General features: G+C 48.2%; 2 protein-coding genes across 2 annotated transcripts in view; one reads left to right on the top strand and one right to left on the bottom strand.

The window, feature by feature from the left end:
• The window catches only part of LOC127045143 (uncharacterized), a 1,042,790-nt gene that overhangs the window by 840,489 nt on the left and 185,068 nt on the right, over window positions 1-17,233 (top strand). The window lies entirely within an intron of this gene.
• Window positions 1-17,233, bottom strand: part of TPD52 (tumor protein D52) — a 232,757-nt gene that overhangs the window by 40,725 nt on the left and 174,799 nt on the right. The window lies entirely within an intron of this gene.

Raw genomic sequence — 17,233 nt, forward strand, 5'->3', positions numbered from 1 at the left:
CTTAAATTACACAGTGCTTAAAACACTAGGAGCAACCAAAGGCACCTCTAACTTAGGGTTCCCAATATTGCCAATGCTAGTGGAGTTGAGCTAATGCTCACAATGATGGATAATTTTTGCAAAAGTTTCATGTTTTAGACTTGGTCTTAGTCATTAACAGAAATGTTAGCCTCAGCTGTCAGAGACAGAAGTTAATAAACATTCAACCATCTAATGAAAGTAGTACTACTAACCATCCTGCCTGGAACAACATACCATGATCCCTGAGTGGAAAATAGCAGCATGATGTCATTCCAGGATTATGTTTACGCATCCAATGTAGAACCAAAAATGAATCCTGTTTGTGTGCACAAAACCTAGTCATTTTCTTCACATCACAACCTCCTTAATCCATTTATTACAGTTCCTTTGTAATGTCCAAAAACCTGATCTTTAAGCCCCACTAGGAGTTACTAGCTATTTAAGAAAAAACAAACCCCATAACACCTCTGCTGTACAGACTCTGAATTACTGCCACTAGGTTCAATCAGAAATTGTTTACGTTGTGGTTCTGAGAGGTTGCTAAACAAAAATAAAATAAAAATAATCTCCCAAATCATCAGGACAGGCTAAAAAGCAGCTCATCTTTCTTACAGAAATGATCTACATTTTTTTGTCTCCTAAACATTAAACATTCATTTTCACCTTCTGAGAAACAATGAACAGATATGTTACAGCTTCTCAAGACTTCAGACATTTCCGTAAGATGCTAAATAAAATGCTCTTTTACACAAATAGGGAAATTCTCATACAGCAAACTGGAAAAAAAAAAAAGCTCAAAATGTTCAGTTTTAGTTATAGATTGAGGGAAAGAAGGATGGACTAATTTCAAATATGGTTTTAAACTTGCACAGGAAACACGATTTAAATAGTCTTTGGCCAGTGAGGTGTTGTAGACTCAAAGTTATTGGAATATATAAATAAACTTAAATGGTCTCAGAAATGCTTACAACACAACACAGCACATCTGACATCTCACCCTTCCATCCCTCTCTCAACCCCCTTCATCCCCATTTCCTCCTTGGCCACAGGTCTTCCTGCCTTCTTGAAATCACAGGCTGGCCAGTTCCTTATCCCTCCCTGTGCCTCAGATTTTCCCTGTTGGACCCCTGATGCTGCACCGGGGAGAAGAGGGTGTTTGGGGGCTGGACCTCTACACAGGTATCACACTTACATTCAGACCTTGGTGGTGGGGATGGGGGCTTGAAGGGGGCCAATTATCTCCAAAAGGGCCTGGGGAAAGTAGATTGTGAGCATCTGCAACTCTTGGCACTGCTCTGTACTTCACCTCTCCCCTCCTGGATGACCTTGCCTAGATAAGAAAGTTAGATGCAATCAACTAGCTTGATCTAAATAACACCTTTTAAAACTCTACTCAGGACAAAGCAATTGTACTTTCAAATACAATAAATCAATCTAGTTAAAGTCTCTGCTGCTCCACCAGAGTTTTAAATCCTAGTCTAGACAAGGCCTATGGTACTGATGTACTGAAGATGAGAGAGAGACTGCCAGTCCCTGGATCCGCTAACTGCACTCTGAGGGCTTGGCTACACTTGAAACTCCAAAGCGCGAGTGCGGTCCCGGCGCCAGTGCTGGGAGAGAGCTCTTCCAGCGCCGCAGGTACTCCACCTCCCCGTGGGAATTAGCTTACACACTGGGAGCCGCGCTCCCAGCACTGGGGCACTGTTCACACTGGCGCTTTACAGCGCTGTAACTTGCTGCGCTCAGGGGGGTGTTTTTTCACACCTCTGAGCGAGAAAGTTGCAGCGCTGTAAAGCGCCAGTGTAGCCAAGGCCTGAGTTGTCTAGATTAGGAAAACAGGTCAGCTGAGCTAACCTTGTCTCTAACAACCTCTCTTCCGTAATGTAGATACAGATTAACACCTTTTACCTCCATGTAACTGATCAAACTGCTCCCTTCTAGGGTTCACCTCAATCAGTTAAATGGAGGTAAAAGGTGTTAACCCATTTCTACACTGTGAAAGAGGTAGTGGTTAGGTCAGGGTTCCTCTAACATAGGTTAGCACACCCCACCTATTTTCCCCAATCCAGACAAATCATTTGGTGCTGTACTGAAGAATCTGCCAGCCCCTCCCTTCCCTGGTCCAAATCATCCCCTATTGTTCTCTCCATTGTGCAACTGTATAAAATAACAGGATCTGCCACAAAGGGTTTTTGCTTGTTTAAAGGAATAAAGGGGAGGGGATTTTTTTGGTGGTGTTTACACCTATTAGCCAGTCAATATCAGCAGCCACCAAATGGAAGTAAAGCTGATACAGGGAAGATCAAGACACAGAAAAGTAACCCTGAAGAAACAGACCTTGTTTCAGTATAAAGCTAAGGTATGATTTAAAAAGATAATTATGCCCATATAACCCTCCCTGTGCAGACACTTCTATTCCAGTATGAGAGTCTTTTTACATTTATTGTGTGTCATTTGGGAAGGTTTAAGCGAAACCAAAAAAGCCACTATTTAACTAGAATAAGAGGGCCTACCCAAGAGATTAGGCTAGTATAACTATATTGTACGGACAAGACCATAGATAACTGAAGCTTCTGGATACGGATGATGATGCAGAGAGGGGGCACCACAAAAAGTCAAACCAGTGTGGTGGGAAGTAGAATAAATGCCAGTGGGGCTTTTTGTATAAGTAGAGAGGAGAGCTTTTAGTTAGAGGGATCAACAACCAACAGAGGGTTTGTGGTTAATGCCTCTACAACAAAAAGGACAAATGAAACAATAGATGCTAGTAGTAAAATCAGCTCTTGATTTAAATCTTGTCCTTGCACCGCAGTTTCAGCCATGTTAATGAAGTAAACAAGTGTTGTCTCTTCCAAATAAATTACAACTTAACATGCTCATTAAAAAAAACAAAGTAGTTTTAATATTCTATGGGTTCAGCATAAGCAGTTATATCTGTGAACAAAAAATGTGAATAAAATAGACCTCAAAATTTCATCTGTATGTTTTGCTTCTATCACCATCTTTCAGGAACTGCAGTGACTGCTACCACCCATCTTCTCATGGAGTATTCTGAGTCACAATGAATCACCATAACAAAATCCTACACTCATTTGCAAGCAAAACTAATTATACAGCAGTATGTATTTTTCTCCATCTCAGAAGGTGTCTTGCAGCTTTCCCACAGTATCAAGTTGTTGGTGCGCGCACACACACGCACACAGAGCGCCTAGGTGATAATTTATTCCAATTTAAACTACTTTTTCAAACAAACGTCTCCAAACAATGCATTATCTACATTTTAAATGGTGGGTGAAATTTTACCACCCCTCTTAATAAAAGGGACAGGGAGGTTTATTGTACTCAACAAAAGATTGGAGGAAAGTATTGACAGTACAAGCAATCTATAAAACCCTTGGGGTGGAAAGAATTGTTCAGAAACTTCTCACACATACAGAAAAGGAAGTAAGTCCATACAAATTTCATTTTTTCCATTGACATACCAAGGCCATCAAAATATGTTGTTAAAAACACTTGACAACAGAGCTAAATAAACATTTTTAAAAGGATACGTGTGTCTGTAATACACAAAAAGAGCTTTAAAATATGATTAATGGTGTCTATCATTCTAACAGTACGGCTAAGTCAGGGGTGGGCAAACTACGGCCCGGAGGCCACATCCGGTCCTCCAGTGGTTTAAACTGGCCCTCGAGCTCCTGTTGGGGAGCAGGGTCTGGGTCTTGCCCTGCCCCTGTGCTCCCAGCTGGGGAACAGGGTCCAAGGCTGCTCCGCATGCACATGCCGGACTCCTGGAAGCACAAGCATGTCCCCCCTCCAGCTCCTACACTTAGGGGCAGCCACGGGGGCTGCACGCACTTTCCTCACCCCAGGTGCCACATGCACAGCTCCCATTGGCCAGAAACTGCAACGGGAGCTGCAGGGGCGGTGCCTGCAGATGGGGCAGTGCGCAGAACCACCTGGCCACACCTCCGCATAGAAGCCAGAGATGGGACATATCGCTGGTTCCAGGAGCTGCTTCAGGTAAGCGCTGCCCGGAGCCTGCACCCCTAACCCCTTCCTGTGCCCCAATCCTCTGCCCCAGCCCTGATTCCTCTCCCAAACCCCTGTAACAGCATGAAGCCCCCTCCTGCACCTTGAGCTCCTCATTTCTGGCCCCACCCCAGAGCCCTCACCCCCGAGCCCCAACTCCCTGCCCCAGCCCTGATTCCCCTCCCGCCCTCTGAACCCCTTGGTTCCAGCCTGCAGCACCCTCCTACACCCCAAATCCTTCATCCTGAGTCTCATCCCAGAACCTGCACCTCCAGCAGGAGCCTTTCCCCTCCCCCCAACACACCCCAGCCCAGAGCCTCCTCCCGCACTCTTAACTCCTCATTTCTGGCCCCAGCCCACAACCCGCACCCCCAACCAGAACCCTCATCCCCACCTGCACCCCAGCTCCAATTTCCTGAGTATTCATGGCCCATCATACAATTTTCATACCAAGATGTGGCCCTCAGGCCAAAAAGTTTGCCCACCCCTGGGCTAAGTGAATATAAGACTAAAACCAGGCATTAAGATGCTCAGATGTGATATAAGTAGTAAAGTTACGTTTCTCTTAGGGTCAAAGAGAGTGGCTGGGTGATAAAAAAGACGCATCTACACCAGGAAAGGATTTGTCCCCAAGAACCTAGGTACAGTTTTATATTCTCATTATTTCTGTGTATTACTGTAGTGCCTAGGAGCTCTAGCCAGGATCCCACTGTGCTAGGTGCTGTACAAAGATAGAACACTATCTTTAACGTCTGTTGGCTCATTACCATTTCCAGAAAGTTTTATTGGTTTAAAGTAGTCTGTTAGGCATGGTTTTGTGGAAAGGTATTTTGGCCGAAGTGAAACTGTTTAATCATGAGATCTGTATACAATTAACTCAAAGGAAAGCTACTTCAGTTTAAATGCCAGTGTTTTATGCCCTTTTGAATTAAAACTACGTACATTTATCTTAAGTGTTGGAATATTTAAATCAACTTTAGTTCCACAATGCATGGTAAATTGCTTTAGGATTCCATTTGAAAATTAAAAAAAATCCTGTTATGTTTGCTAGCACCTAATTTTTAATAGTAACACAGCCACACTGTTAATAATGTGATTACATGTATGTGACAAAATACCTTATGACTGCAGGTATAAAATTTGATGTCACTTGTTGCTTAGAAACTTTTAAAAGAAATGCTCAGCTTTACTTTTTGCTTATAATTTTATTCACGGGATTTTATTAACATACAAAACTAACACAAAATACAACAGCAAATCAGAAGAGTGATGGCTCTGCTTGAGCAATCTGGGGTGAAAGTAAATGACATAGAGACCACAAAAATTTTACATCTAGTACCAATGAAGCCCCAGTCCTGAATTGGCACACTGGATGTTTCCTTCATACAAATAACAACAAATAAAGGCCATCATAAAATCAATGGGCGTTAACCAACTAATCTGCTTAGTTGCTTTTGAAAATCCCATAGGTGCCTGGCTGAATATCTAGTCACCTAAACATCTTTGAAAATCTGGACCTTAAGTCCCATTTTCAAAAGTGTCTTGGGCACATATATGCCTGAAAGTGAACTGAAAATCCATGGGACATAGGTGCTTTAGACAATTTTTCCCTAGGAAAAATGTCCTGGAATAAATAAAAATAAAATAAAACAATAATAATATTATTTTTGGCAAATGAAATCCCACTAAGCTTGCCTGTCGCATTCAGTAGTTCACTATCTAAAATAACATTGCATTCAGTTTTTGAGATCTGAGTACTGTACCTTTGTACAGAACTCCACATTTATCATCAAAACTGTGGTCATATCTTGATTCCCCCATGCCCAAAATACCCTTGTTTTGGAAGTACAGATGCAAAATAAAAAGGGTTCCACATTTTATTGCCACAAAGAGCCCCAGATATGGAGAAGGGAGGTGTCAGGTTTTCCATTCACCGAGAGCAGAACATGTACCGTCAACCTAGATGTCTTATTTTAGATCAAAGAAAATGACAACAAAAGAATAAAATCTATTTTCTCCATGAGAGAAATGAAATGACTGACAGCATTTTTGTACGCCACTCTTTTCCCTCTCCCAAAAAACCAGGCAGAGTGACACTGCACATTTAAAGATACAGTACACATAAAAGAAAAAGCTTAACATAGGGGAGCAAAGCCATCTATATCTTTACAAATGATTTGCTATTGCCCCTTTAGCATCTTTTGTGGACAGGGAGGAGCAGGACCAAGCAATCTATCACAATCCAGATTCACTAGCCAGTTTAGCTATCCCATACAGAGCCAAGGCAAAGGAGAAGCAGCAACTACTGTAATCTCAAAGCTGCAGCAGTGACAGTGAAGTGACTCTGCAGCCTGAAAAGACTCCCTTCTCTTAAATCCTCCAACCTTCTCACGCTAGGCCCAGTGACACAGAGGGCCAGATTTAGCCCAAAGGTCTTATATCAGCATCTTGCTTATAGCTTTCTAGGGCCTAACTGCAATGCTTCACAATCAGTCAGAGAAGAGCATTATTTTTAAAAAATGCCCATTTGTTTTGTTGGGAGGGTGGGAATGGTACAGGGGAAGTACTCACTGAATGTTCTTGGAATGTAATCATCTATCACAGAAACAATACATCTTAACTCGGGTATCAGAAACCCAGTTGATCGTAATGATGAAAGAGGTCTAAACAATTTTGTAATATTTTATGACTATTACTTTAAATCGCAATTTAAGCAATTTGGCTGCAAAATAAATGTTCTGATATGTCCAGCTACAACAGAATAAATTAATAAAGATAACCCTGGATCAAAAATCTTTTAAGAGAAACTTCTGGATCAAAGTGGCTTTGGTTTGCCCTGTCAGTGACAACATTTCTATTCCCAGCACTGCCGGAAGGGACCACTTGTAAATTCTCAATTACTCAACTTGGGGAATAATACTTACCTCCCTCTTGAGGTAAGGCTCAGTAACAAGGACTGCAACATGCAGTGCATTACTAACATCAGTTGGCAGATGAACTTAGACTAGAAGCTGTGGTTTTTTTCCAGGCTTTCTACCTGGCATTCCATCCAGTAAGTTAAAGGGACATCTACTTTGCTGTTATGTCCCATCTGCAGCTCAGGCTGCATGAGACCAGGCAGCATGCTCAGTACAAATGAAGTGAGTGGTACTAGAGCAGGGGTCGGCAACCTTTCAGAAACAGTGTGCCGAGTCTTCATTCATTCACTCTAATTCAAGGTTTCGTATGCTGGTAATACATTTTAACATTTTTATAAGGTCTCTTTCTATAAGTCTACAATATATAACTAAACTATTGTATGTAAAGTAAACAAGGCTTTCAAAATGTTTAAGCAGCATCATTTAAAATTAAATTAAAATGCTGATCTTACGCTGCCAGCCTGCTCAGCTCGCTGCCAGCCTGGGGTTCTGTTCACCTAGGCCAGCAGCGGGCTGAGCAGGGCCTGCGGCCGGGACCCCAGACCTGGATGGGGAGGTTTCAGGGGTCAGGGCAGAAGACTGGGATGGAGGGGGTTCAGGAATGAGGGCTGCAGTGTGTGGGAGGTGTAGGGCAGAAGGCTGGGGGGGGGTCAAGGGTCAGGGCAGAGCGCTGGGGGGTATGGGGACTGCAGGGCAGAAAGCTGAGTGTGTGGGGGGTGCAGGGCAGAAAGCTGAGTGTGTGGGGGGTGCAGGGCAGAAGGTTGGGGGTGTGGGGGGGTTCAAGGGTCAGGGCAGAGGGCTGGGGGGCGTGGGGGATGTAGGACAGAAGACAGTGTGGGGGGGCAGATCAGGGCAGAGGGCTGGGGTGCTCGGCGCATAGGGGTGCTCTCAGCCCCCTGCCCTGAGTGGCTCAGGGCAGGGGGGATATGCCCTGTTCCACCCCCTTCCCCAAGGCTCTGTCCCTACCTCTCTCTGTCCCCTCTAGAGAACTGCCTGCACGCTGTTGCTCTTCCTCCCTCCCCCTTGCTAGGGCCATCAGCTGACTGCCGCAGGGAAGGAGAGGGGGCGGGGCAGGAAAGCACCACTCTGGGGTAAGAAGCAGGGGAGAGGGAAGCTTGGTTGCCACAGAACCAAGCTTCTGCCTCCTGCCCCCGCAGCGGAGAGCCGTGGGTGGGGGGGGCTGAGTGGGGCTGGGGGCCAGGACTGCAGCAGGCAGCTGTGTGCCATTCAAAATCGGCTCGTGCCATGTTTGGAACGCATGCCGCAGGTTGCCGACCCCTGTACTAGAGCATACTCAGCAAGCTCTGATAGACTGGAGCATGCTCAGTGTAGGCACAACATTCAAAGATTTTATCTGTGAGCCTCTACCAAACCTCTACTAAATATGTGAAAATGGTAATTTTCAAAGACTTATAACTTAACTAATTCTAAGTGAAATTTCAAAGGAACAGCAAAAGGCAACTTGCTGACATCAGGGCTCTCCACCTGAGAGATTTCAAGTCCCTGCTTCAAAGCATGGAGGTATCAGAACTTCTTAAAGAAATGGGAACATTTTTTTTAAACATTGTCAAAACTACCTACTTTTACAAACCTTGTTTTCAGAAATGGCTGAAAATTTAACCCCAAATAATCAACGTTTCCCAGAATTAGAAGCAACTAAAATAGGGGCTTATAGTGGAACGTATTAGGCAATACTAACTATGGGCATCACTACCAGCTCCACCTATAATGTATGGCTAATAAAAAAAAAATCACTGAAGGATTACCATAGCTTCTCTGGAGTGCAAATGAACAATTACATGTTTGAACAAGCAAATGAACTTGCCATGTTTAGTTCTTTTGCACATTACAGCAGAAATTGTACCTAATGGTAATAAAACATATAAATGATTCTTTGAATCTCCATCTAAAATATAGTTGTGCAGAATCTTTTGGTCTGGAGTTTTTAAAATGCACATAAGATTTTAACTGTGTAGAAAAATACAGCATTTTTTATTTCTGAATGAAAGGGAATCTCTTCACTTCCCATCCTGGTAACTGGAGAAATCTAAAGGGAGAACTGAAAATAGTTCCAAACTAAGGGATGAAAGAATCTCTTCTTACATATACTCCAAAAGCTCTCAGCCAACATCAAAGAAACACACACCACATTCTTAGAAGAAGTGTTTGTTTATGGTACTAGAAAAGCTTATGGAGTGTAGGCCTCCCAATCACATGAAGGAAGGCACTTTCATCAATACCAAGATCCTCTCATGCTTTACTATTTACTCCTCAAACACCTTATTTATCCCATTAGGCCTGCATTCAAGCTTGCAATGGACTCAAAAAGTGCATAGTATTGTGTCACTGAAGCCTGATCTGCCCACTGACTGGCGTTATCAAGCAGAACAGACCACTACAATAGAATACTAAATATCCTCTTGTGCTCTCTCCCTGTGCCGCTCTCCATTTTAAAGAAAAACCTTGGTGTTCTTGCAGAATTTTGCTACTTCATTCAACACTGTCCATGAAGTCTGAAGTAGCTTAGTGGTGGGCTTTGTGTCATTTACTGATGGTGGCATGGCTTTGTGTGACACACAGCACTTTCAGGCTTTTCACTAATCCCCATTCTTCTTTCTTCTAAGCCTTATGTTACTTGAGAATTTGACAGGAGGAAGTTTCATATGGACAAGGCCTTCCACATACAATCTACTATTGGCTGCTGGTGACCAGTTCAAATACAGCAGAATGGCGCGTCCATCTGTCAAAGACTAAACAAACTGTAATACAAACTTTCATTCTTTTTCCACAAATAAGGGCAGAAAGAAAAACTCCATGTTCAACTGGGTTTGGGTCTTTTAAACTTGTCAAAGTGCATTTAATAAACAGCCCAGTGTGACAAGTGGAGACTACATAAAGCTCAGGCATCCCCATTTTCCCTATTAAAACCAGACAGAACTCTAGGCTCTGCCTGCTGTGAGGACATTAAATGTATAGTTATTGTGAGATTTAAAAATTCAATGCAGAACCTTGAAATATCTTCATTTTTCCCCAGTGGAATAATCAGCATTGCTACAAGACTTCAGCCATTACCCTGCAATTATGTGTCACCATTCTAACGCCATACATGCAGAAGAAAAAACTCTAGGTGACTATCAATATACCTAACTACTTCCACTAATTGTTTACATTTCCTGATTAAATCAAAGAGTTACGCAAACCTGTGCGATTTAGATTGGAAGATGAAAGGATACCCCATTCCCTCCTGGTTATTAATTCCCTCTATTTCGATTAACTGTTGCTAATAGCAAACACACTTCCTCCAGCTGTGATGACTGCTTAGTAGCTGCCTTCATAACCAACGCCAAGTCTACATATTAATACGTAACAGCAGCTGCTTGCCTGCCCATACAGCTGAAGGAAGAATGCTAAAGGCACAGGCTGGCTGTGAAGACAGCTGCTTGCCTACTCATACAGCTGCAACAAAAGTGCTAGGTGTCAGCAGCTAGAAGAGAAATAGGGAGGGAGTGGTTCAATCAGTACAAGCCTCATTTTTAGTATCGAAAATAATACATGGATATTCCCTTCCTTCAGGGCTAGCACTGTGCATCAGTTATTCTGAACCTTTCATCTGGAAGAATCCATAGGAGCTCCTACTATTCTTGGAAGAGGAATGCAAAGGAATCTGCTATTATTATAGCTTCATGCAGTAACCTAAAAAAGAAATTGATCCCATGGATTTTCATGCCGGAATCTCTAAAGAAGTTTGTCACAGACTAATCATTGCTCTCTGATTTATAAAATAGCATTCACATAGTTACAGAAGCAGCTCTCTCTACCCATCACCCTTAGGTGAAGGAGGCAGTGACAAACTTTGTATGCAGAGGGTCAACAAATAAATGGGTAGGAGGAGGAAAGTACTCCCCAAAATATTATCTAGTCCTGAATACTGTTTCTCTCAAGATCGTATAACTTCAACTGGTCAGAAGGTGGAGGGGATATTTAGAGAACACTAAAAAGTACCTGAATGAGAGACCTCCCTGGGTACAGACAGATGTTAATTTAGTGATTAAAGAGGGAATATTAAGTCAGTACTGAACCTCTACCACAGCTTGATGTTAAGGTGCTCTGTGCTATTGGAGGTACTACCTGTGGAATGATACATAAAATCAAGGTCCTGTCAAGTTTTGGTAATAAAAATCCAAAAGCATTTATCAGATGAGTCGTGCTGTTCATTCCGGCCTTCTGGCTAAATGTGAACTTCAGTAATTCTATTCTATTTAATTTTCCAATGCAGTTTCAATTTCATATACAATTAGTCTTCACTGTGGAGCTTTCACTTCAAACTAGTAAGATAACAACTGTATAGTATAGCTGATCAGTAACACCAACAACATTATTTCAGAGGGGAAGGATTGGGGAATGGTGGGAAAGCAAGGCTAATCAATTAGTTTTGTGTCAAGGTCCACATTTCTTGGTCAAAGTATAGTCAAAGTCCAGCCTCCAGAGAAAATAATATCTTCATTATTATTGTTATTTTTGCAACAATACGTGAATAAAAAGATGTCATGGTCCGTTCAGAAGGATCTGGAGGTCCAGGTTTATCCTCTGGTCCACCTATTGACAATCCCTGATCTAAAGGGTCTAACCCTGATGATGACCCATGTGGAAATCAATATGATGCTAAGTGATAGAATTTCTGTTTTTTTCAGTTTGCTTTTTTTAAAAGCTAGGAAATTACACACAAAAAAATCCTCAGTTAAAAGAATAATAATATTGCAAAATCAAATATGCAGAAGTTAGGAAATGCCTTCATTGAGGGCCCACGGACATATAAGACGGTTACTCACCTTTGTAACTGTTGTTCTTCGAGATGTGTTGCTCACATCCATTCCAGTTAGGTGTGCGCGCCGCGCGTGCACGTTCGTCGGAAACTTTTTACCCTAGCAACTCCAGTGGGCCGGCAGGTCGCCCCCTGGAGAGGCGCCGCCATGGCGCTCAATATATATCCCTGCCGGCCCACCCGCTCCTCAGTTCCTTCTTGCCGGCTACTCCGACAGTGGGGAAGGAGGGCGGGTGTGGAATGGATGTGAGCAACACATCTCGAAGAACAACAGTTACAAAGGTGAGTAACCGTCTTTTCTTCTTCGAGTGATTGCTCACATCCATTCCAGTTAGGTGAATCCCAAGCCATACCTAGGCGGTGGGGTCGGAGTGAGAAGTCGCGGCATGGAGCACTGCAGATCCGAAGGCCGCATCCTCTCTTGACTGCTGGACCAGGGCGTAGTGGGAAGCAAAAGTGTGGACCGATGACCAGGTCGCTGCCCGACAGATTTCCTGGATGGGCACATGGGCGAGGAAAGCCAGCGACGACGCCTGCGCCCTGGTAGAATGCGCAGTCACCCGACCCGTAGGGACGTGGGCCAAGTCATAGCAGGTCCTGATACAGGACGTTACCCATGAGGACAACCTCTGGGAGGAGATAGGAAGCCCCTTCATGCGGTCCGCTACCGCCACGAAAAGCTGGGGGGATTTGCGGAAGGGCTTGGTCCTCTCCACGTAGAACGCGAGAGCCCTACGGACATCAAGCGAGTGGAGCTGCTGCTCCCTGCCTGAGGAATGAGGTTTCGGGAAAAAAACCGGAAGGAATATCTCTTGGCTGATGTGGAAGGACGAGACTACCTTGGGGAGAAAGGCAGGGTGTGGCCTCAGCTGCACCTTATCTTTGTGGAAGACTGTATACGGGGGGTCTACCACAAGAGCCCGGAGTTCCGACACCCGCCTAGCTGAGGTGATAGCTACTAAAAAGGCAGTCTTCCAAGAGAGGTAAAGCAGGGAGCAAGTAGCTAACGGCTCAAAGGGCGGTCCCATGAGCCGAGACAACACCAAGTTAAGATCCCAGGTTGGAGCAGGGAGTCGGACGTTAGGGTATAAACGTTCCAGTCCCTTAAGGAATCTAGACACCGTCGGGTGAGAAAAAACAGAGCGACCATCCGCACCCGGGTGAAAGGTGGAGATAGCTGCCAGGTGGACTCGCAACGACGATATCGCCAGACCCTGCTGTTTGAGGGACCAAACGTAGTCTAAGATATTGGCCACCGAAACTTCCATAGGGCGGAGATTTCTCTCCCCGCACCAACAGGAGAAACGCTTCCACTTGGCCGAATATGTCGCTCTCGTGGAAGGCTTCCTGCTGCCCAAAAGCACCTCCCTCACCGGTGTGGAGCAGCGCAGCTCAGAGCCGGTCAGCCACGCAGGAACCACGCCGCTAGGTGCAGCGACTGCAGGTCCGGGTGACAGAGGGTCCCGTGCTCCTGGGTAATCAGGTCCGGGTGAAGGGGCAGGGGAACTGGGTCGGCTATGGCCAGGTCCAGCAGCATGGGGTACCAATGTTGCCTGGGCCACGCCGGGGCTACCATGATCACGCGAGCCCTGTCCCTGCGCACCTTCAGAAGGACCCTGTGGACCGGTGGGAACGGGGGAAACGCGTAGAACAAGTGGGTCGACCACGGAATAAGGAAGGCATCCGCTATCGACCCGGGCTCCCTGCCCTGAAAGGAGCAGAACGCCTGGCACTTCTTGTTCCCCCCGGACGCGAAGAGGTCCACACGGGGATAACCCCACCTCTGGAAGATGGAGAGGGCGACGTCCGGGCGAAGGGACCACTCGTGCGACAGGAAGGATCTGCTCAAGCGATCCGCCAGCGTGTTCCATACTCCGGGGAGGAAGGAAGCCGTGAGGTGAATGGATTGGGCTACACAAAAGTCCCAGAGTCGCATCGCCTCGTGACACAGGGGAGAGGATCTGGTGCCGCCTTGCTTGTTGATATAGTACATGGTCGTCGTGTTGTCGGTAAACACCGCGACACAACGACCTTGAAGCTGATGGCAGAACGTTTGGCAAGCAAGGCGGACCGCTCTCAACTCCCGCATGTTGATGTGCAACCCCACCTCCTTCGGGGACCACAGGCCCTGCGTTCTCAGGGTTCCCAGGTGGGCCCCCAGCCTAAATCTGAGGCATCTGTTGTCAGGGACACCGAGGGCTGAGGTGGGTGGAAAGGGAGCCCCGCACATAGCACGGACTGGTCTAGCCACCAGTCGAGAGAATCTAACACCCCTTGGGGGATCGTGATCAGCATGTCTAGCGGCTGTCTTGCCGGCCGGTAATGATCGATGAGCCACAACTGGAGGGGCCTCATGCGGAGCCGAGCATAACCGGTCACAAAGGTGCAAGACGCCATGTGGCCTAACAGGGCTAGACATGTCCGCACTGATGTCAAGGGGGCTGACCGCAGTCGTTGAACGATTGCCGACAATGCCTGGAACCTCTGCAACGGCAGCAGAGCCCTGGCCACAGTGGCGTCCAGGACGGCCCCGATGAACTCCACCCTCTGCGTGGGGATCAGGGTGGACTTGTCCATGTTTATCAAGAGGCCCAAAGTAGCAAACAGGCCGGTGATCACGCGGACATGGCTGCAAACTTGCCGTTCCGACGTGCCCCGAATTAACCAATCGTCTAGGTAAGGGAACACGTGGATACGACTGCGTCGAAGATGTGCCACAACAACTGCCATGCATTTTGTAAATACCCTCGGGGCCGTAGAAAGGCCAAATGGGAGGACTGCAAATTGGTAATGAAGGGGGCCCACCACGAAACGAAGGAAATGTCTGTGGTGTGGCCAAATGGCAATGTGAAAATGCGCGTCCTGCATGTCGAGGGCGGCGTACCAGTCTCCCGGATCCAGGGATGGGATAATGGTCCCCAGGGATACCATGCGGAACTTCAACTTCACCAGGTACTTGTTGAGCTCTCGCAAGTCGAGGATAGGCCTGAGGCCTCCCTTGGCCTTGGGGATCAGAAAGTAACGGGAATAAAACCCCTTGCCTTTCTCGTTTTCCGGAACCGCCTCTATAGCTCCTTTGCTGAGGAGCGTCTGTACCTCCTGCCGAAGGAATTGCTCGTGAGAGGGGTCCCTGAAGAGGGACGAGGAAGGGGGGCGGGAAGGAGGAAATGATACAAACTGCAGGCGGTATCCCGTCTGCACCGTGCGTAAGACCCAGCAGTCCGATGTTATTTGGGTCCACGCCGGGAGGAAAAACGAAAGGCGGTTGGAAAACGGGGGGGGAAGGATCCGTGGGGGAAACTGTTACTGCGCCCTCGGGCGCACCTTCAAAATGAAGGCTTGGGTCCAGGCGGGGGCTTAGAGGAGCCTTGGTTCTGCCCCCCTTGGTTCCCCGAATGCCTGCGCCTTCCATTCCTGCCACGGCGCCTATTAAGGTCCTGCCGTTGGCGGAACTGGGAATATGGCCTGCGCTGCTGTTGTTGCTGTGGCCGGAAGGGTCTGCGTTGCGTTCCCGGTGTGTGCATCCCGAGGGAGCGCATAATGACCCGATTGTCCTTCAGACTCTTAAGTCTGGGGTCTGTCTTTTCGGAAAACAGGCCCTGGCCTTCGAATGGGAGGTCCTGGATGGTATGTTGGAGCTCCGGAGGAAGGCCAGAGACCTGCAGCCAGGAGATGCGGCGCATCGTTACCCCCGACGCGAGGGTGCGGGCAGCCGAGTCTGCAGCGTCCAAAGAAGCTTGCAAAGATGTACGTGCAACCTTCTTGCCCTCATCTAAGATGGCTGCAAATTCCTGGCAGGCGTCTTGCGGCAGCAGCTCTTTAAATTTGTCTGCTGCCACCCAGGAGTTGAAAGCGTACCTGCTGAGCAGGGCTTGCTGGTTCGAAACCCTGAGCTGCAGCGCCCCCGCCGAGTATACTTTACGTCCGAGGAGGTCCATTCGCCTGGCCTCCCTGGATTTGGGGGCTGGAGCTTCCTGCCCATGACGCTCTTTGTCATTTACCGATTGTACCACCAGGGAACACGGTGTCGGGTGTATATGGAGGTACTCATAGCCTTTAGAGGGGGCCATGTACTTCCTCTCGACGCCCCTCGCCGTAGGGGGGATGGAGGCCGGTGATTGCCAGATGGTATTGGCGTTGGCCTGGATGGTCCTTATGAAGGGTAGGGCGACCCTGGTGGGAGCATCCGATGAGAGGATGGTAACAATCGGATCCTCTATTTCCGAGACCTCCTCGGCTTGTAGGCTCAGATTCTGAGCTACTCGCCTGAGGAGGTCTTGGTGCGCCCTGAGATCCAGCGGGGGGGGGCTACTGGAGGAGGTACCAGCCACCGCTTCATCAGGGGAGGAGGATGAGGAGACCCCGGGCAAGAGAGTGTCTAATGGGGGGTCTCCCTCGGCCCTCGCCTCTGTCTCAGGAGCCAGAGCGGAGTCTTGCTGCTTGGACCCTTCCTCCCCATCCGGGGAGGGAGGGGGGCGAGACAACGAGGCTTCCGGCACCCTGTGCTTCGCCGTCGCAGGCCTAGCAGGAAGCTGTTGGGGCCCCTGGGCTTGATGGTATGCCCAGGGTGTCCAAAACCCCCATTGCTGCGGGCCTTGGTCGTGTTGTGGCGGGTCGTGAAAGAGCGCCGCCTGCCGGTCGGTGCCCAGCGCATACCCGCTGTCCGTTTGTGAGGAGACCGACGGCTGTCTAGAACGCCACGGCGGGGCCAACCCTGGCTGGTAAGGGTCTGTGCGGGTCGGCAGGGACGATCTTCTCGGTGCCGGGGATCGGTACCGGGAGTCATAGCGGTGCCGGGATCGGGACCAGGACCGGGTTCTGTCTCGGTGCCGGGATCTGGACCGGTACCGGCCGCCGCTTCGGTGCCGGGATCGGGACCGGGACCTGCCACCAGCTCGGTGCCGGGAGGTCGACCGGTGCGGCGAGTGACGGCGGGACTGGCTCCTGGAGTCACGGTGCCAGTATCGGCGGCTGGAGTCCGACCGCGACCGCCTTGAGGTCGACCGGTGCCGCGAGTGCAACCGGTACCGCCGAGGAGAGCGGTGCCGGGACTGCGAGCGGCGATGAGATCTCGACCTGCCATGACGTCGGGACCTGGACCGCGAGCGCGAGTCCCGAGACGGTGCCGACATCATGGGCTTGCCTCTAGACGCGACCCGCACCGGAGGTACCGGGGGTGGCAGCTGAGTAGGCTCAGTCAAGGCAATGAGGTCCCGTGCCGAGGCGAAGGTCTCCGGCGTGGACGGGACCAATATCTCAACCCCAGATCTCATGGGGGAGCTTGGCGGCACCGGACTCGACGGACCCACCGGGCCCGGAGTCGACGGTGCCGGCGGCGCCGCGGCCGATGTTGAGGCCGGGCGCTCCAGTCGGGTCTGCCTGGCCGGAGTAGCAGACTTGGACGGTCTTGGTTCTGCCCCCGGTGCCGGAGAAGGTCGGTGCC

This window comes from Gopherus flavomarginatus, chromosome 2 (genome assembly GCF_025201925.1).
Source record: "Gopherus flavomarginatus isolate rGopFla2 chromosome 2, rGopFla2.mat.asm, whole genome shotgun sequence".
In the NCBI taxonomy this organism is placed as follows: domain Eukaryota; kingdom Metazoa; phylum Chordata; order Testudines; family Testudinidae; genus Gopherus; species Gopherus flavomarginatus.